This window comes from Sus scrofa, chromosome 7 (assembly GCF_054392235.1).
Source record: "Sus scrofa isolate SSC_HxYL_T2T_F1_AM1 chromosome 7, Sscrofa_HxYL_maternal_Yorkshire_Landrace_v2.0, whole genome shotgun sequence".
Classification (NCBI taxonomy): domain Eukaryota; kingdom Metazoa; phylum Chordata; class Mammalia; order Artiodactyla; family Suidae; genus Sus; species Sus scrofa.
In genome coordinates this window covers 93,074,175-93,095,048 of record NC_139389.1, presented here as the reverse complement: position 1 = coordinate 93,095,048, position 20,874 = coordinate 93,074,175, and the positions used below count along the sequence as shown (strand labels likewise).

General features: G+C 36.7%; 1 long non-coding RNA gene across 1 annotated transcript in view; it reads right to left on the bottom strand.

The window, feature by feature from the left end:
• Positions 1-365: 365 nt before the first annotated feature.
• The window catches only part of LOC106504490 (uncharacterized), a 754,869-nt gene continuing 734,360 nt past the window's right edge, over positions 366-20,874 (bottom strand). Inside the window, exons 16-17 of the long non-coding RNA XR_014810930.1 lie at positions 4,834-4,936; positions 366-2,136 (exon numbers count right to left, since the gene is read on the bottom strand). This is a non-coding gene — a long non-coding RNA (uncharacterized LOC106504490). The remainder of the gene's footprint in view (positions 2,137-4,833; positions 4,937-20,874) is intronic.

Genomic DNA, 20,874 nt, shown 5'->3' with positions numbered 1-20,874 from the left:
AAGGAAAAGATGAATTCCGAAGCCTTTCTCTCCCTCTCTCAAGCCGGAGGGAAACATTTTCACTCAAAGAACAGCCCCACTTGTCTGACTGCATCTCACACATATAATGTGAGCAGCAGAGAGAACTCAATCACATTTTCCCCTGAGGCTGGCAACAATTAAAAATTAGCTGCCATAAGACAGTATTTACAGATCTTTACAACAAACATAAATTGGCACTTTTCATCGAGATACGCCAATGCATGCCACACATACAGTGGAACTCAAATATAGCTGTTCCCTTCTATAGCTGACATCTTCGAAATGAGTGAGGCTGTTAATAAGAGCATTGTCTTCAATGCCATTGTCAGTTTCACTATTCACAGTTTTGTTTTTGTTTTTTTTTTTCTTCAAGGCACCACCAGTCAGCTAGTGTCTTGATCAGTTTAGTAGAAACTGGGAGATACACAAAGTTTGGGAAGAGAAGATATAATTTAAGGAAACATACTTGGAGGAATGAAACTCCACACATGCATTGCCCTTTGCAAATGCTCTCTTCTTTTGGGTAATTTCCTTTCCCCTCACATCCCCAGTATTGCTATCATATTGCATTATACATTGAGAAATTTTCATTAGAAATTGAGAAATGTTTTATTTTAATGCCACCTGATTTTATCCTTGCTTTATCTGTTTCCCAACTGATCTGATATTTTAAGGCAACAGCTAGAAAGTGGCTTTGTTATTGAAGTGGGAACAAAAGATAGAGTGGAGAAGCGTATTAAAATGTTCAGAAAATCCTAAACTGAAATCTGTTTACCAAGCCACCAGCTGTCACCTCTTCTGGCTACCAGGAGCTACCTATCCAGAACCGCAGCTTCACACATATTGTCCTTACTCTGACTCTATGGTATATCCACTCAGATGTATTTTGTCTTTCTTTAAAGGTCTACAAAAAAAAAAAAATATATTTACCCATACTATGCACTTGCTTTTCCTGATCAGCTAAATTCAACATGCACCTTTTTAAAGAGACTTAAAATGGACATTCGTAATATTCGTAATGGAATAATGTTACACTGTTTAATAGGAAATGTCAAAAAGGAAACTAAACAACCAGTCCAAATCTGCAGTTTCACTGACAATAAGAATTAGGAATGTGGGACAGAGAATGTTTATTGGGGTGGTAAAAAGTGCAATCATGAATTTAAAAGAGTTATTTAAATTTGAAGTTTCAATTCTGTTCCAAATGATAAGGGGCTATTTTTGTCATGTTCGAATTATTTTCTAATCTTAATGACATGCTAGAATTGAGACTTTTTTCAGGAGGAAAAAAAAAAGTACTCTCGGATACTATTACTAGTCTTCATCTCCGACCCCACCCTACCCCCTCACCTTCACCCTCGCTTCAATGTCAGCAGCATCTCATATCCTTTTTGGCAAACTCAGAAGAGCCAAGGATTACATGGGCCATTGATACCGGACTCCTTCTCCACAACTCAGAGGCCAGAAGGGGAAGAGGGCCTAGAAGGTAGGGTGGGGCTGCTCTTGGCTGAGTTGCCTCACAGAATGGATCAAGAGCAATGTCTATCTCCAAAACTACCAAGCTTGCTTGTTCCAAGACCACTAGTTTCCATCCTATTCAATTTGCTTATGATCTCTATTAAAATCTCCTTTTCTTAAAGCAGCAATGATCTCAGCATAGGGAATAGGATACTGACCTTGGGAACCCTTGAGCTCTAAGGGCTACATACACTCACTGAAACACTCACAGAAAATAGGCCTCGTTGGCAAAGAGAGAAATGTGCAAACTTGATGCAGCATTAATCACACCTGAAATGTTATTTTTAAGATGTCATGAAATCCACATTGACTGACTGGTCCTTTTAATCTTAATTTTGAACAGTTGCTACTCCAATTAAATTCTACCACCTAGCATTTTCAAACAGCTCCTGGTTGTTTCCACAAACTCAGTTAATGGACAGCTGTTTCTGACAGCCCCTGATTTGCCAGTGCTGTGTCGGCTGCCAGAGCAGGAGGCCCCGTTCTGTATTCCGCTGCTGGCACCAGGGGATATGCAAATGCACACATGAATCAGTTGTCACCACCACAGACACCGTGCGGGAGACGACAATCAGAATGTGTGGGGAGCTTAGTTGGCTGCAAGTGAGGGAGAGAAGCAAAAAAAAAAAAAAAAAAAGCTTAGATTTCTTGAAATGAGTTGATTTTTTTTTTTTCTTCTTCAAGTGTCTTCAGTTTATTTTCACATTGTGGCATTCATTAGATTTCAGTTCAGGAAAGTGCAATCTGTTCCTCGCCAATCACCAACAGAAACCCCAAAGTTTGGGAATGATAGAAACATTTCAGGTAAACACTGTTAGAACTTCCACAGCACAAGGGGAATACTATATACACTTCTGTGTTTCAAATACTTTTCCATCTGATAAGGGAGGGAGAATACTAAATGTTTTTTTTTTTTTTTTCCCATAAGAATGTGCTGGAGAAAAATTTCTTAGAGTTCAAAGCCTGGTTGTAAGGGTTCTGAATCATTTCTGACAAGAAATTCTGAGTTGCTCTACGAGTTGGGTCAAATATATTAATACTGAAGCAACACGAGCTCCATGGTCTCCTATTCTGTGGCCCAGAACTTCCTGATATACCAGATATTGAAGTTATATTTCCACCACTGTATTCTTGAGGTTTCAATAAGGGAAGCAGAACCACAATGAGAGATGCTGAGTAAAGAAATTATCAAGGGGATTGAAACTTACACATTTGAGGTGGGGGTCTGGGGTCACTGTAGGTCAGCAAACTGGTGATTGGGAAGGAAAACTGAGCATAGAGTGGGAGAGGGCAAGGATACTCTGAAATCCATGAGGACAAACTGTAACCTATGAAGACAAATGGGAACCCATGACAAATTGATTCTCTTCATGTCTCTCACTGCCTGTAAACTGGATGGTCATCTGCAGAGGGAGCTGACACTCTTGGCCTAAGACTTGAAGAGACTGAAAGAAGAGATATTGTGGAAGCCAGAGTGAAGGGGGGGCCCAATGATCTCTCATATCTGTAAAGCGAGCCAGCAGGACAGGGACAGGATACAGGAGCTACAGTTGTGCCAGCAGCCTCCTTACGAATCCAGAGCAGGACTGCTATTTCACTTCACCTTCCCCACCATGCACAAATTTCTATGTGGCCAATCTTAAATCACAGTGGGAAGGTAATTCTGGGAATCATATTTCCAGCTCTGCTGAATTGATCCATAAGAAGCCACCACAGATGTACACCCAATTCCACTCTGCCTTCAGAATCTGATGTGACATAGTTTACCCTAGTTCTCTACATCAGGCCTAAGGGCAGACACGTGAGCTGGAGAATGGAGGAAGTGGACAAGCAGAGTTGGAGTTAGGGATACATTTCAGTGGTTAAATTATAGAAGGGACTGGAATGGAGATGGTTGGAAGATGAACCATTGTTCAGTGATTGGGAGCAAATCAATTTCACACGATTTTATTCTGAAGCTTTTAGAAGTCCTATACTATGGGGAATCCTGTTCAGGGCCATGCTTCAGTGGTACAAAAAATGAGAAGGATAAAATATTATGACTTCAATTATATCTGGCTAATTTACTATCTGGGACTCTTTGCCTTCAATACAAAAGGAAATGAATTTAAAAATTCCCGTTATGGCTCAGAAGGTTTAGAATCTGACATAGCGTCCATGAGGGTGTGGGTTCGATCCCCAGCCTTGCTCAGTGGGCTGAGGATCCAGTGTTGCCACAAGCTGTGGCGTAGGTCAGAGATGCAGCTCAGACTTAGTGTTGCCATGGCTTCAGGGTAGGCCTGTAGCTGCAGCTCCCTAGCCCAGGAACTTCTATGTGCCACAGGTACAATCATAACAAGGAAAAACTAAATAAATACATAAATAAATACATAAATACATACTAAATAACAAAAAGGAATGAAATTAGACTCCATTTCTAAGCTGATTTCACATCAGGATGTGCAAGTTAAATTAAAAGTGGCAAAAGTTTGAGAATGTCTTGAGACAGAGGAAACTTTAAACAGGATTCGACAAGAGAGCAAGAGCCAGAAGAAATCCTATGCGTTCATCAGAGTTGATTCAAAACATTTCTAGGTCTGATATTATTACTTATTACCAGAAAATAATTTCCTTTAATTCAAATACATATTTTGGTTTTATAGCAGTTAATTTTTGCTAATGATTTTGTGTCATAATATTCAAATTTAAAATCATTGAATTATATAATGAACAGAAGAATGACTGACCCTACTAGCTTTCTGGATGCAGGAGCACACACACATGTATACATATAAACATACACAGAGAGAAACTATAAAATACAATTCTCTGTCTAGTAGTTTTGTTCCTACTCTCTATTTCCAACACTGATAGGTTTGGTGCTCCTGACTTGTTCATCTTTCTGTACTTACAGACAAGTATGCATGTGTAGTTTTCTTTTATAAAAGGGAATTATATTGTACATATTCATAATTGCATACTGCAATTACACTGAAATCTTCCTATATCAGTAAGAATAGAAATATCTCACTTTTAGATGCATTTCACTTTCTTTACTGTAATCTATTTAATCACCCTTATATGATGGAAAATTAAGGTTACTTCCCTACCCCTCTTTTAAAACACACCATTCTGCCCTAAAAGCTAATAGCATCTCTTTCTTAGTTGTCTGTTACAACTAAGCTCATTGGATTTCAGGGCATGAGGAAGAGGCGCTATTCTTTTATTCACCTGAAGACCAAAGAGAACATTCATTTGTATTCATGTTTATTTGTTTCTCTCCTCTCAGTCAGAGCAAGCTAATAAAGCAAATACCTGGTCCTGTCTTCCTTGTCTCCATCGATTGCTGATTCCACTGCCCCTGAAGAACTCCAAGATGTCATTCTACAACTCTATATGGCATTGCCAAAGCAGATTCCTAGTTGCAAAAAATACAGTAGTAGTTTGATTAATGGACATAGTGAAGTTTTTAGACATGACTAATTAGGTAAATAACTTAGTATGGACCTCATTAATGTAGTTCCGCAATGAAGAATACTTAACTCTCCTTACACCTATAAGAAACACCCTTCCATATTTCTCATGTCTAGATTCCTTAGAATCTCTTTATGCTAAAGGGTCTACATTTCCTGGCCAGGATATCCCTTCCTGGGAAACACCTTGTAGAATAAGATTAAAGCAGACATTCTGTGGCCACTAGTCAATGTGTCCCTTGTCTGAACTGATTGTGTATGTTCACACTTACTCCCTTTCCGATCAATTAGCAATCGATGCTAATGGCAGAATCATTTGTTTCTCATCAGCAAGTCTTCGTCAGCTTTAGCACTTTATCATGTCTTTGTCATGTTGTCTGTAAGAGGCTTGAGAAATCAGAAATTTAGGTCGATAAGTTGCTTAGCATAACCCAGCCCAGCAACCAGTCAGTTCTGCTTAAGAAGACAGATATCTAATGTTGCTCATCAGTCCCTCTGTTCTGCTACTGAAGGCCAATGACCTCTCAAGAAATTTGCTCCTTATCAGAACTCATGGGTTATTGACTCTAAAAATATGTTAGCCATCCCAGTTTTGCCTATAGTACTCTCATAAAAATCTTAAAAACACAACTTTGAGAGTTCCTACCATGGCACAGGGGGCTGAGAATCCGACTATACTGGCTTTCCTCACTGCGGAGGTATGGGTTCAATCCCTGGCCAGGCGAAGTGGGTTAAAGATCCAATCCAAAATTGCCACAGCTGTAGGAGGTCTCAGCAGCAGCTCAGTTTCAATCCCTGACCTGGGAACATCCATGTGCTGTGGATGTAGCCATAACAAACAAACAAAAACAAAAACACAACTTTGTTTAGAGTGTCATTCTCCTACTCCTTACCCTTATCTCGTATTTTCAAAACTTCCTATAATTCTGGAATAATAATATTCATCACATGAGTGATGTGATTGTTTATTTGCCACTCTAGATTGCCAACAACCTGTTTATCATGTATATCCTAGACAATAATAGGAAGGAAGGAAGAAAGGAAGGATAAAGCAAGGAAGGGAGGAAAAGAGAGAGTGAGTGAGGAAGGTAAAGAAGGAGGAAGGAAAAAGGAAGGGGAAAAAAAACACTTCAAAGGCAGTATGTTGTAGCAAGTCAGAATAAAGATCTAATGAGATAAATACAGCTTTAAATGTACCAGTCACTCTACCAACATGGTAGCTATCAGCATTACTCATTCTATTCCAAACACAATGGTTCCCCAGAGTACTAGGTATGACTCAGGAGATTGGACGACTTGCGATATTTAAAAATAGGAGCACTTTATCGGATCACTTGGTATATTCTTGAAGGGAACTGTTTAGCAAGGCTGATCTTTTGCAAGAAGCCTCAAACTTACTCAGCTAGAGAGGCATCTCCTATTCTAACACCTAATTTGGTGTCCTCACCTAGTAGGTTCTCAGTAAATATTTAGAGAATAAGTGCTTAGGTCAACAAATTCTTATGTCAAGTCTTATAACTTATGGTGCCTTTTAAAACAACATACAACGCAAATTATAATAAAGTAGAAGAAAAATCTACAAGAAGGGAACAGTAGCATTGGGGAGAATAGATGGGCCCACAAGTTTTGTATCATGGCAGCTTGAATTTATTGACATTTTATTATTTTAATTTATTTTTTCTTTGTAGACTTATTTTCTTCATTTAATAATCTTGTCATTTTTCTCATTTTTCTTCTAATTTTCTTTGAAATTTTGCTATATTATATAAGAGAAGAATCATGAATGACTTTAATCTTTCAAGGTCCACCTATTACAGGACACGATATATAGTACACACTCAAAAACATGGGTTTTTTTAATGAGTAAATGGCTAGTGAATATCATTATTGACTGCATAAAAATTTGGCATTTGCAGAGCTATGCTTGAAAAACCTTCTAATTGATAACGTCTAGTTTTTCACATGTTAAGATGTTGTTCATGCCTCATATTACCTTCTTATTATTACTGTTTTGCATTATGAATCAGAATGCTATAATCACATCTTTTATTTCTTGAAAATTCCAAAGGGTATGCTACAATGTTACTTTCCATGATGTTAAAGCAAAAGACCATACGTCTTTTTGTGTGCGTGGTGGGGAACATGTTTCTGTACTCTTTTTTATTATTCCATTTCCGTATCAAATCTGATTGTTATTCTTATTTTTCTCAAAGAGAAATTTAGAAACAGCCTAAGAACTTGATAAATGGCAAGTGTAATGAAAAACACTGTATTTCCAAATCTCAAATTGCAGAGCTTCAAAGACACCACAGATGAGTTCTGTTCTGCCCTGTGTGATAGAGAAAAATAGAGCAATAATCCCCAAACAGGTTCCTGGTCCATGAGCACTTTTTAAAACACAATGAAGCACTCTAACCAGTGGTGCCCTGGAGAGAAGCAGAGAGAGATGAGAGGCAGAGATATCTAATTGATGGTGAGGTTCCATCTCTTAATACCTCCAAAGCCCTGGAAGTATTAAGAGTATCATTGGATACTCTGGAATTCAATTTTCCAATGTGCAAATGGCATAATACATTTCTCTTAGAGTTGTATAATGATAGAAAGAAATGATATTTTTATAGAAACAAATTAGTTGCATGATCTTTAAGCACATCATGATGTCTGTTCTTATTAATAAATACATCAAATATTAAAATTCAAATTATGCTTTTTTACAGCCAGATGGGTGAGGTAGGATATTTAATGAATATCTCTATATGCCAAGCCTGGTATTTATTGATGAAAACCTGAAGCAGAAGGATAATGACTGATCTTTCACATACAGAATAGTCTAGTATGGACAAGCTCAAGACTTACACCATTTTAAAACATCTCTGATTTTATCAGACTGTACTTTTAGATTAAAAGGTGAGGGAAAAAAACGTGGGTGCTTTACAGAAATTATTTGTGAAATTCTCATTTCAGTTAGAGTATTATTACTCTTATTTTGTAGCTGCGGAATCTGAAGCTGAGCACATTTAATTAAGCCACCCAAAATACACACGTGGAGAAAGTAGGGTGCTGATTGCTATCACACACTCTCGGCTCTCATCTTCTCATTCTATAGATGAGAAAACTGAGGCCAGGGGCAGGTAAGTGAGGACTGGAAGCATGAACATTGGTTTGAATCAGACACCCATGTGTTTTCCATCTTGCCTCTACCCTTTGCTGGCTGCGTGAGCCCTGACAAAAACAATTAACCTCTCTAAACCTCCGGAGATTTTAAACAGTATATTTTTAATTGGCTTGTTTAGCGTTTCCTAAATTATATCCCTTTGGAACACTTGTTCCATCAGATGTTTAAAAGTGTTAAATAAAAAAAAAATGTTTCAGTGGTCCAATAAGTCTTGAAAACTCTGGTTTAAAACAAAGTTAAGCAAGTTGGTGTACTGCAAAATCCTTAGAGCCTCTAAAATGCTAATTGCATCAAAATCTCCAAGGGAGGGGAGAGCAGACAAAAAGCATATTTTTTCATGGAAAATAATATGGAGAGTCCAGTCCTTTGTGTTCCATTCCATTGTATCAAACATAATGTTTCTGAAAATTGTTTATTTTTCAATTACTATTGAAATATTGTGTCAATTTTTATTACTATTTTAGAGATCAAGATACAGATCATTCTGCCCTGAGAACTTTCCCACCTACCCCTTCACAGTCATTCCTCCCTCCACCCCTCACACCCCCCACTCCAGAAGGAGGCACTATTCTGACTGCCATCACTTTGGATTAGTTTGGTCAACTCAAGACTTCCATGTGTAGGAAATCAGAGAATGTACTTTTGTGTGCCTGGCTACCTTAGTTCCATTTCAGATTTTGTTTTATTGTTATGCTCATTACTATTTTTGTTATTTTAACATCTTTATTGTGAAGCATAACCAACATACAATAAACTGTGTGTATGGAAAGTGTCTCAATTTAAAAGTTTTAACATACCTATACACTTGTGAAAAGATCACTACAATCAAGATAAAGAACATATGCAAGAGCAAAGAGTTCCCTGCCACCTCCTGCTGATCCCTGCCTCCAATCTCCCTCTCCCACTGTTTCTGGGAAACCTCTGGTCTGCATTCTTTCACTTTAAATTGATTTGTATTTACTAGTCTTGTATATAAATTAAATGATACAATATGTATTCTTTTGTCTGATTTCTTTCACTCAGCAAAATTATTTTGAGATTCATCCTTACCATTCTGTGTATCTGTAGCCCATCCCTTTTTATTGCCAAATAGTATTCCATTACAAGGATATACCATAATTTGTTTATCTATTCATCTGTTAATGGATATCTGAGTCCTTTCCAGTTACTGACTATTATAAAAAACGTTGCTCTGAACATTTGTGCATTAATGTTTCAATGAAGAGATTCTTTCATTATTTTGGGGTAATACCTAAGAGAAGAATAGTTGGATCATATGGTAGAACATATGGTGTCTTACTTTTTAAAAAATTTCCAGTGTGTTTTTCAAAGTATATATAATAATACTATTTTACATTCCCTTCAGTACGAGAATCTTATGAGAATTTCCATCTCTCCATATCCTCCCCAAGACTAAGGGCAATCTCCTTTAATTCAGTCATCCTAATTGATGTGCACTGCTATGTCATTATGGGCTTAATTTGCCTTTCCTAAATGACTCACAGTAGTGAGTGACTTTTTCTGGGCTTATTGGCCATACCTAATTTGTCAAGGTGTCTAATCAAATGGTATGCCCATATTTTATTGCCTTTTTTCCTATTGTTGAATTTTTTTACTTTTCTATGTATGCTGGATATAAGTCCTTTATGAAATATAAAATTTGTGACAATTTCCTTCCAGTCTGTAGCTTGTCTTTTCTTGAAGAGCAGATGCTTTGAATTTTACTGAAGTACAAATCATCCATTTTTTTTTTTACATCATGCTTTTGATGTCATAGCTAAGAAATCTTTGCCTAACCGAAGGTCACAAGATTTTTCCAACATTCATTATGGAAATTTTGTAGCTTTAGGTGGCATATTTATGTCTATGCTACATCTTGAGTTACTTTTTTATATAGTGTTAGGTATCAATAGGAATTTATATTTTGCTTATAGATACAGAATGCTCTAATGCCATTTATTAAAAATATTATCCTTTCTGCACTAAATTGCCTTTCCACCTCTGTCAAAAATCAGTTGTCCCTATATTTGGGAGATTATTCATGGACTCTATTATGTTCCATTCACTTATTTAGATATCTTTATATCAGTACCACACTATTTTGATCATTGTCAACTTATATAAATTTGAAATCAAGAAGTATTATTTATACAACTTTCATCTTCTTTAAATTACTTTGTACTTCTTTAAAGTACTTAGAATTTTTATATGAATTTCATAACATCTTTTCAAGTAGACAAAAATTCTTAATAATGTAGAATGGCATTATGTTGAATCTATAGATTAATTTGGGAAACATTTGCATCTTAAAATATTCCTTTCAAGATAATCATAGTGTATTTTCCCATTTATGTATGTCTTCATTAATTTATCTTAGCCATGGCATTTTAGTTTTTACTAAAAAGGTTTTAAACATTTTTGTCAAATTTATACCTATTTTATAATTTATGCTATTCCAAAAGGTATTTTTTTTTATTTAATTCCTGTTTTTCAGGAGTTCCTGCTGTGGCTCAGTGGATTACAAACCAGACTAGCATCTATGAGGATGTGGGGTCCATCCCTGACCTCACTCAGTGGTTAAGGATCCTGCATTTCCATGAGTTGTGGTGCAGGTCACAGAGGAGGCTCAGTTCCTGCATTGCTGTGGCTGTGGTGCAGGCTGGCAGGTGCAGCACCAGTTCCACCCATAGGCTGGGAACTTCCATAATCCTGGGTGTGGCCCTATAAAGCAAAAAAAAAAAAAAAAAAAAAATTCAAATTTTCTTGCTAATCTGTAGAAATACAATTGGTTTCTGCATATTCTACAATTTTACTAAGTCCAATTTTATGCCACTAGATTCCACTAGATCTTACACATCAGTGATAATGTCCTCTGTGCATAAAGACAATTTTTACTCTTCCTCTTCTAATCTCAGAAGAAATGGACTACCATTACATACAACAATATGAATGAATCTCATATAATTATAGAGGTGAAAGAAGATATACAAAAAAGAGCATATACTGTATAATTCCTTTTATATAAAAGAATGAAAAATAACAAAATGCAAACTTTCTATAGTGACAGAAAGCAGATCCTTTGTTACCTGGGACCAGATTGAATGGCCAGGAAGGGAGAGGAAAGAGGAATTACAAAGGATTTGGGAAAACTTTGAGTGATGATGCACCTGTTTTTGTTTTAGTTTTTGTCTTTGTTCTTTGGCAGTGATGGCTTCACAAGTGTAGAACTCAACAAATTTGTATGTTTTAAGCATGTGTAATTTATTATATGCCAATTAAAACTTTAAAAAAAAAAAAAAAGGAAAATGTTAGTCCAGAGAGGATTTACATGTTTTCCTTTCATGTTCCTGGGAACAAAACTTTACTTACAACAAATCTCCAGTTTGGGATAAATAGAATAACGATACAAACTGAATTCTATCTTAAGGGCAAGTGCTCACAAATCTGTGTTTACAAACAGTCAGAGAAGATGTTTTTCATATTGCCATTCTACCTTATCACAGTGTACAAGCAGGCAAGTGTCACCACCCATTTGATGTTCTAAGTTTGACAACCTTCCCCTCTTCCCCTGTCCCCTTCCCTGGCCCTTGTTTCTGAGGTACGGGCATTGCAAGCCAAGCCTTCTGTGTATTGAGATTACTGTTGGAAGTGGATTTCAGTGACTGTGGGAATTTTCTATTCAACAAGGTATGTTCTGTTATTTATTTGGTTTGTTTATTCTTCCCCATTTCATTGGTGAGTTGCAAGTTATGGTATCAGAAATATCTGATCATCTGTTTCCACCTTTTGAATAACAATAGACTTTGAGGCCAAGAATACAAAGGTAGGAAAAAAAAGGTGGCAAAACTTTGTAAAATCACTAAGTAGAGAGAAAGGAAGCTAGGGATCTGTGGTTTTTATAGGTATTTTTCTGTTTATCTTTTAAAGTTATATTTGCAAAGATAATTGCATTTTTGATTTTAGGACACTCATTATTTCCCAATTATACCTTCTTGTTAATATGTTTTAAGTAAGAACTATGCTTTATTTTTCCATTTCTTCTCTCTTATACTCGTAGTGTCATCTTCATATGAATTGCAAGAAATTTAAAGGCAGAAGAAAGAAATAGATCCTTGGCTCACATCAAAAAATAAGAGTTATCATCATCTTTCTCATTAGAAATAAACAACTTCAAGTGAAATTAAGGTCATGTTTTATTTCAATCCTGCGGCTTTCTTTTGCCATCCAAAATTTCAAACCTGAGACTTTCTTTTATTATCCAAAAATATTTTAGCAATTGCATTCCATTAAAATATGTTTTGATCTCTACTTGTAGAAGGGTTCTTGGCCATGATCAATAAATACTTTTTCAATGAATAAATGAACAACAATGGAAGTCTTAAGACAGGAGAAAGATTTGGTGGAATGGACACCTCCTGAGAGGCATTCAGCCTTCACAGGAACACATGAAGATTCTTGTTTCTGCCTTCACCAAGCCCTGTGCAGGATACTGGCGATAAACAGATATGAGGGAAGCAGTCACTAAACCAGAGATGCTCCTTTGACATAACAACGGATGGGAGAGGCATGTCTGTAAATAGAAGACTGAGTCAATGGTTTTAGAAAATAGCTGTGAGTGCCTTCCTCTATCCTCTCATTCCCTGGATGGAAGGTTGGTTGGTAGTTTAATGTCAGGGAAAGCCAGAAACCTGCCTTTCTCCAGGTTGGTGAGTAGAGAACCAACCTTTACAATGGGGCTCTCCAAAAGCCTGGAGGGGAAGCACTTGGGTTTACTATGGGCCAACAAGTCTCTCACTAGAAGTCCAAGTTCCTTTGTTGCGGTTCATTTAAATTCTTCAATTAAACCTTGTGGATGATAAATTCCTATTGTTCAGGAGGATGAGACATGCACAACAGGGAAGAGCAGGGCACCTGGCATGGCTATTCTGTAGTCAGATTTTAATTTTCGTGTTTTCAGACCAAATTCTGATTTGGTATCCCTCGACTCTGAGTTTAGAGGTTCTGTGGGTTTAGCTGAAAAGATAGGTTTCTTGTTTAGCTGAAGGCTTATTGCACAAATTCTGGATTTTGGATTTCTCTTCAGCTTTTATCCCTCTGCTTATGTCGTCTGCTTCCCATCTTCCAGAAATCTGTTGAAATATCACACCTGCAGTAAATCCTGACTCTGCTCATTCTTTTCACTGTCTCTCAACTTTCATTTGTACAACCCAGGATGGAGGAGATCACCGCAATGAAATGGAATTCACATCTACTTTTCAGTTTTTTCACTAACCCTCTTTCTTTTTTTAAAATTTTTATTTTATTTTATTTTATTTTGCCCTTTTAAGCTTTAAACCTTTGCTATCTGTACTCACATATTGCCTTTTATTCCTTGCAAAACCTTCATGTTTCTAGATTTAATATCAAAATCTGTATTTTTTTTTTCCCAGGAATGTATTAGCAAGTCACTACTTTGCATTGACCCATAGGGAGAAATCACAGCAAATATTTATACTGATACTCACTAATCTTTTTAAAGTGGGAAAAAAATCTCTAAATGGTACCACTGAGTAGTTCCTGATGGATAAATGAAAGGTAGCATTCTGTGTACTTTTTATATTATGTGCTCCCTATATCTCTATCTCTTTTTTTCTTTTTCCTGGTACTTATTCATCTTCAATTGCTCTGTGTGGCATTTTTTTCACACAATTTTATTTTTTAATTATGCATGCATTACCCTGATTAAAAAGAAAAGTTCTTATATACAAGTAGAGCAAATAGAGGATATGCACATAGGATGGGAATTTTGGGGAGCAAGTATAGAACTGGCATCAAGCATCTACTTCATTCACTCTGAATCCCTATCATGGAAGAAGGTAAGGAGAAGGAGCAGCTTCTTCTGTTAAAACTTTCTTTTTCTATGTGTGTGGGTGCGTTTAATATGGCAAATGACTAAATGAAAATACAACGATGTAAGGGAGAGTATCCGCTTTGTCCCATGCCCATGTTTTTGGCCAGTTCATTATTTTATTTTACTGACTGCCTGTGCTGTGAATTTCAGACTCATTTATCCAGCATCCACAGTCACCGTGAGCTAACTTCATGAAATCTACCTTTATTCCTTCCTTCCTCCTTTCTTTCTTTCTTTCACCTGTCATTCTTTCTTCTTTTTCTTCTTTTCCCCTCTGTATCTCTCTCTCCATCTATCTAATTTCCTTGGAGTTCAAACATAAAAATGGGCAATGGAAAATTACCTTTCTGAACACCTACTAAATGTCAGGTATTCTATTATGTTTCTTACATGTATTATCTTTCCTATCTGCACAAAAGATCCAGTATTTACAGATACATTTGATGAAATTTAGGAAAATAAAATCACTCTCTAGTCTTCAGAGCAAATAAGGGGCAGAATACAATACAAATCTCACTTATTACAAAGTTCATGTTCTTTTTTCTATGCATTTGGAAACTTCAAAATTAAGAATATTGCTATAAAGCATTTCTAAAGGGATACTTAAGTCATCCAGATGGTTAGATTTTCTTAAATTCAACTCTAACCTATTAATAAGTATTTTTACACATAATATATTTGTGCAACATTTTAAAATATGTGTTGTGCTCATAATTATGCTAGACTTTGTGGAGAATGGGGAAGAAACACAGAATATAAACTCATGATCCTCTTCTTCCAAAAGTGATCAATTTAGAAAAAAGATCTATCTGAAATATAATCTATTTGGAAAGATTGAGTTTAACCAGCAATGGAATCTGGGTAACTGCTCCATGCAAACTGGAGAGCATAAATAATTTCTGACTTTGAGAAAAATGAATGACTTTCACTGTGCACTTACTCTCTGCTAGGCCCTGGCATTTTACATTCTTTTTTATCCAGTACTCTCATAAACTCTTAAGAGATGTTTCCCGTTACCTTTTCAATTGCTAGATAAGGAAACTAAAGTTGGAAAGCATACATTAGTATCAATTTGGATGACTTTAATGAGTGGTAGTTTTATGAAACCTAATTTGCATTAAATTTAATAGGAAGGAAGAAGGAAGCAAAACAGTCCAAGGAAGATTTACAGAAGCAATAAATTTCTAATCCTTGGGCTTCTGTTTGTGAACTGAACTCTTTATACACTAATCTTAAAAGTATACCTTTTTCTCTTGAAGACTTGGTCATCTTGAATTTCTTATTGTATATATTCTTTGTATTTTTCCAAGATTATAACTCTAATTTTATCATCATTGTATATATTAGTTTGCTAGGTCTATTGTACCAAAGTACCACAAACTGAGTGACTTAAATAAAATATTTTTTTTTTCCTTTTTAGAGCTGCACTTGCTGGATATGAAAGTTCCCAGGCTAGGGGTTGAATCAGAGTTGCAGCTGCTGGCCTATGACGCAGCCACAACCCACAGCAACACCAATCCGGGATCTGAGCTGTGTCTGCAACCTACACCACATCTTACAGCTATGCTAGATTCTTAACCCACTGAGCAAGGCCAGAGACTGAATGTGCATCATCATGGATACCAGTCTGGTTCATAACGCACTGAGCCACATAATGGGAACTCCTGAAATTTATTATCTAATAGTTCTGGGGCTTAGAAATCCAAAATAAAGGTATTGGCAGGATTGATGCCATCAAAAACTTATGAAGAAGAGCTTGTTTCAGGCCTTCCACCTAGCTTCTGGTGGTTTTGTGGCAATCTTTGGCATTCCATAGCATGCGGAGCTCTCATCTTGATTTCTGTAGTCATCTTCAGATGATTTTCTACCTGTGTACATGTCTGTGTTCAAATTTTCCCTTTTTTGATAAGGGTATCAGTCATATTGGATTACCCATCCTACTACAATATGACCTCATCTTAATTACATCTGCAATGATCCTACTTCCACATAAGGTCACAGTCAGAGACAGTAATGAGGGTTAGGATTTACAAATTTGGGGGGAACAGAATTCAACTCATAACATAACGCTTTAGAAAAAAAAAATATTTTTAAGTGAAAGCAGAGTACTTAGACATCTTAAACTGGATCCTGAGCAGTATTACTCATTTAACAACATAAGTAACACAAATGTATTCAGGTATGCATTCTTGTCACTATTTTTCATTGAATTATTAACAGTGAATCCGGTGTAATATGTTTCTCTTCCTTCTGAAGATCAGTTTTGTCTCCAGAAATTTGTGTTCTCTGGTTCTGGGAAATCACAGCTTCACCAAATGTCAAAACTAGGAAAGGACCTCATGGATCATCACTTCATAAAGTCCTAAGTGAACTTGAGGAAAGCATATTTTTAAGCAGGAAGATCAGACAACTCTCTAGTCTTGATGAGTATGCAGTTGCTTAAATAAGTTGGGAAATGGTCATGAGAATTGGTCATCCACTGTTTTGACACTTACAGATGTACAACAATCCTCCTATAAGAGCTTCCCCATTTCTCCTCCCCTTGCCCATAGGAATAGCCTCTGAATGCACTTTATTGCCAGATAGAAACCTTTCTGGGCCAAGGATGGACAATTCCAAGTGGGGGTGATCAGTTTCTCTTAATTGGGATACTGGAGTGAAGACTCAAGGACTCAGTATCTAGTAAATGTCCAAAGTATAAGGTTCTGTAAAGCTGGAGCTGAGGTGGGCTTAAGTAGGTATAAACCAAAGCAGGTCTGCAGAGGAGAGGTAGAGAAGAGTGAAACAGGCCAAGAGAAGCAGAAACAAAAGTGCACATAACCTTAAAGAGATGGAGGGAAGAGACTTGATTTCCCTAGTGTTCACTGGTACTAGCCTTGGACCAGCTAATCCATTGTCTTGGCTTCTATGATACCTAAGTTTTCTCATAAGTAAATGCCCTTGTATTATTTCATTAGTTTTGGGTTGTTTGGGGGTGTTTCAACCAGAAAAGACTATCAGAAATAGATGTTAAATTCAAATTTCTCATTTAACATTCTAAAGTGTTTATTGAGTGTCTAATACAGGCCAAACACTATGCACTAGAAATGCAGAAGTAATGGAACACTGGAAGCTTCCAGTATCAACTAAATCAATAATCAGAGGACCATGGTCATTTCTATGAAGTTCTAGCAAAGGCTGCTCAGAAAGCATAGGAAATGAGCATTTCATTGCGCTCAAGAGTCCAGGTAGACCTTCTAGGAAAGCACTGTTTTATTAGAGATTGTATTTTGTGCTTAAAAGATTTATCATTTTTATTATTGTTATTGCTTTACTTTTGAGAATAAGTAGGAAACTGCTCAGTGAAAAAGAAGAAAGGCATTTTTGGCAAGGGTCGAAGTACATGTGGAAGTTCAGAAGAGTAAAATATGAGAATGAATGAAGGAAATGCAAAGATTTACTATTTCTGCAGGGTCAAGTGCATGTGGGAAGCGGGGTGGAGAGTAGGCAAGAGGGGTCCAGGGGAGAAGTGGTAGTGCTGTGAGAAAACGTCCCAAAACTAAGGTGGACTTCCCAGGAGTTTGAGGAATACAGTGAGATGATCAGATTTGCAGTTGAGAGAGCTTATTTTGGCTGAGTGTAGGGGATCATATCAAGGGCAATACTGGAGGAAATGAGACAAGTTGGGAGGCTAACCCAGTCATTGAGGTGAGAAATGATGCAAGCCTGAATTGAGATAATGGCAAAAGAAATAAAAAAGGTGATGGATGTGGATGTTCAGGAAAGAGAACCTGTTAGCCTTGGAGACTGACTATATTTGTGGATTAAATAAGGGAGGAAAACATAGAATTATCATGCAGCTAGCACTTGGGTGATGATGATGATAATCACCAAGAAAAAGGAAAGATTTTCTGCCCTTACCCAATCCCCCATCAGAACCTCACAGGTCCAGATATCCACTCATCTTCTTCTACATGATATGGGGTGCTGGAAGTGAGAGGTGGTTTATGATATATCCTAAGCCAATAGTGATTGACTCACTCACTTGAGTGCAATACTTTAGGAATGGTCCCTAATTTTAGGAAATCAGGATTGTGCTTTGTTTTACTATGATGACTATGCAAAACAATGCATGCATGGGTGCACCAATACTGTCTCTTTTTTCCTCCTGGATTATGTTTCAAATATTTTTTTGAGTGTATAAAATGAAGAAATGAAATGCTGTGTTCAAGATGGAAACATCTATACCATCTGTGCTGAATGTATATATTTACAAGGTGATGTAGTCTCTCAGAAAATGTTCATTTTTTTTTTTTTTTTTGGATGGTTGGGAGAAGTTAGTATACATCACATGGCCTTCTTTGCTATTCAGTACCTTGAAAAAAATCTTCTGTTGAATGTACCTATTCTCTCCAGCCTTGCCTACCCTTTACAAATGCCAGTAGTCTAGTTTTGTGTTAGGCCAAACTAGGATTGTGGGGATAATTATGAGGGGGCAGAGAAAAGCCAGAAGGAACCAGAGATCAGTATCTTCTAGGAAGAATCAGGTAGATAAATTGAGTTTTATAGTCTTTATACATTTTTATATTTTCCACTGCAAAACAAAACAAGGAAAAAGAATGTTTCCATCAGCCAGAAAGATACATTCACTTTCACAGAAACATAATCTAAATGTCAAGGAATGGTAAATGAGGGTCACTAGTCCTCGTACCCTCCTTGCACCGAAGGAAAGAGACTCTGATATTCCCACCTGGCTGTGGTAAAGGCAGCAAGCTTTCGTTTTTAAGGAATATGAAAGATGTGCTGTGTAATATCCCAATTCAAATGTGTTGTTGTTTTTGTGAATATTTGTTTTGACTGTGTTTTTATACTGCAATGGTGAATACCATCAGCCTGTGTTTCCAGTGCAGCTCAAAGACTGGAGAAACTGCTGTCCCTGAACATATCGGTGGCACCCAGAATGATGAAAAAAAAAAAGTGAAATTCAAGGTATTGAAGTTGAAACTACAAAGAGATATAAAAGAATAGGCAGGCATTAAAAAACTCACTGCAGGGGGTTGAGAGCAAGAAAGGGGGGCAAAAATCTATTTCAGCAAAATAATAAAGTCTTTTTTAAAGTTTAAGAGGAAAATCATCTTGTTTTGTGAAAAGATGGCGAGACATGTTCATTGATCTTTTTAGGAGACAACAAAAAATTGGCCGTCAACTGAATAAAAGAAAATGAAGTTCCATTAATACAATCTGCCGAAAGACAACTCGGATAAATTGATCAGTGCAGTACAAATCATTTCTAACCTTTCCCCCTATCTGGAGAGGATGTTTTTTCAAGAGAGTAAACAACATACATCATCAACTTCGAGTGCTTTTTAGAAGGCTTTTCCAGCAATAATGGAAATGGAGAATTTCTGGAACTAAATATGTAATGCTTTTTTTATTATTATCAGTCCCAAGAATATCAATACATTTGGAGATATGTGGACATGATATTTTTGGGTAACTTTCACATTGTAGTGATTCCCTTGATTTCTTCTTTAGACAGATTTTTCAAAAATATTAATATAAAAGCTGCAATAGCTTTATTATTGAGTCCAGGACCCACCATCAAAGGGACTGTCAACTTGAAAAGATAACCACACTGTTTATAGATCTCTATATTAAAACTTTTAAAAGAAATTATTTCTCTTCTCAACAGTTTTGCTTCTCAGTTTGAAGGAAGAGCAAAAGAAAAGGAAATTTTTTTATTTGCTCCTCCTGCATCTCTCCCAGAAAAAAAAAATAAATGTGTTAAACATATCCTCCAATTTAGAAATAGCCTGTGCAAGATATATATTATAGAGTTTCTAAGATAATTTTCTAATACAGCATAGTAGAGTTGTTTGTTTTATTTTAACACATAGCAATGATTATATGCAATTTATTATAAACTAGAACATTTCAGTAGTTTGGTGAATAAATGGAAATCTATTTGGTACAATGATGCTGCTACATAAGTGACAAGGAAAGGGGTTTCAGAGAGTGTACACTAATATTAACACTGTATTTACAAAATGCTAACTCATTTTTCAAATGTGTACCTATGGACATATTTTCATGTAAGCAGGAACTCAAAAGTAGTTCTTATCATATTTTGATATTGAAATAATGGTTCCAATGTGATTTCTAGAGGTTTGGCTTCATAGAGATTATAAAACATGTTGAATACTATTTTTAAGTATTTTGTTTTCCAACGTGTCAGGTTACTTGTGAAGGGCCTATAAAGATACCTATTAAATATATAAAGATTTCCGGAGTCCCTGTCGTGGCACAGTGCTTAACGAATCCGACTAGGAACCATGAGGTTGTGGGTTCAATCCCTGGCCTTGCTCAGTGGGTTAAGGATCTGGCATTGCCGTGAGCTGTGGTGTAGGTTGCAGACACAGCTCTGATCCCGCCTTGCTGTGGCTCTGGCGTAGGCGGGTGGCTACAACTCCGATTGGACCCCTAGCCTGGGAACCTCCATATGCCGCAGGAGCGGCCCTAGGAAAGGCAAAAAAAAAAAAAAAAAAAAATTTCCTTAACCTAAAACTCCAGATAATTATCAAAATAAATAAGTATATCCTAAGACAAACACAAGAGGACAAAAAAGAAGGAGAGAGATTTAGGGTCTCAGCAGCTGATATGGAGTGAAATAGCACAATTTAGGCCATAATAAAATCACATTTAGGGTATCTCAGCTCCTAGAAGGGAGAAGGCATGCTTCAAAGACACTCCAGAGAATTCAAGCATATCAATCCGTTAAGCAAGAATTTCTTTAGAAATTGAAGAGTCCCCTTCCTGGGAGAAGATTCATCTTAGGGTTT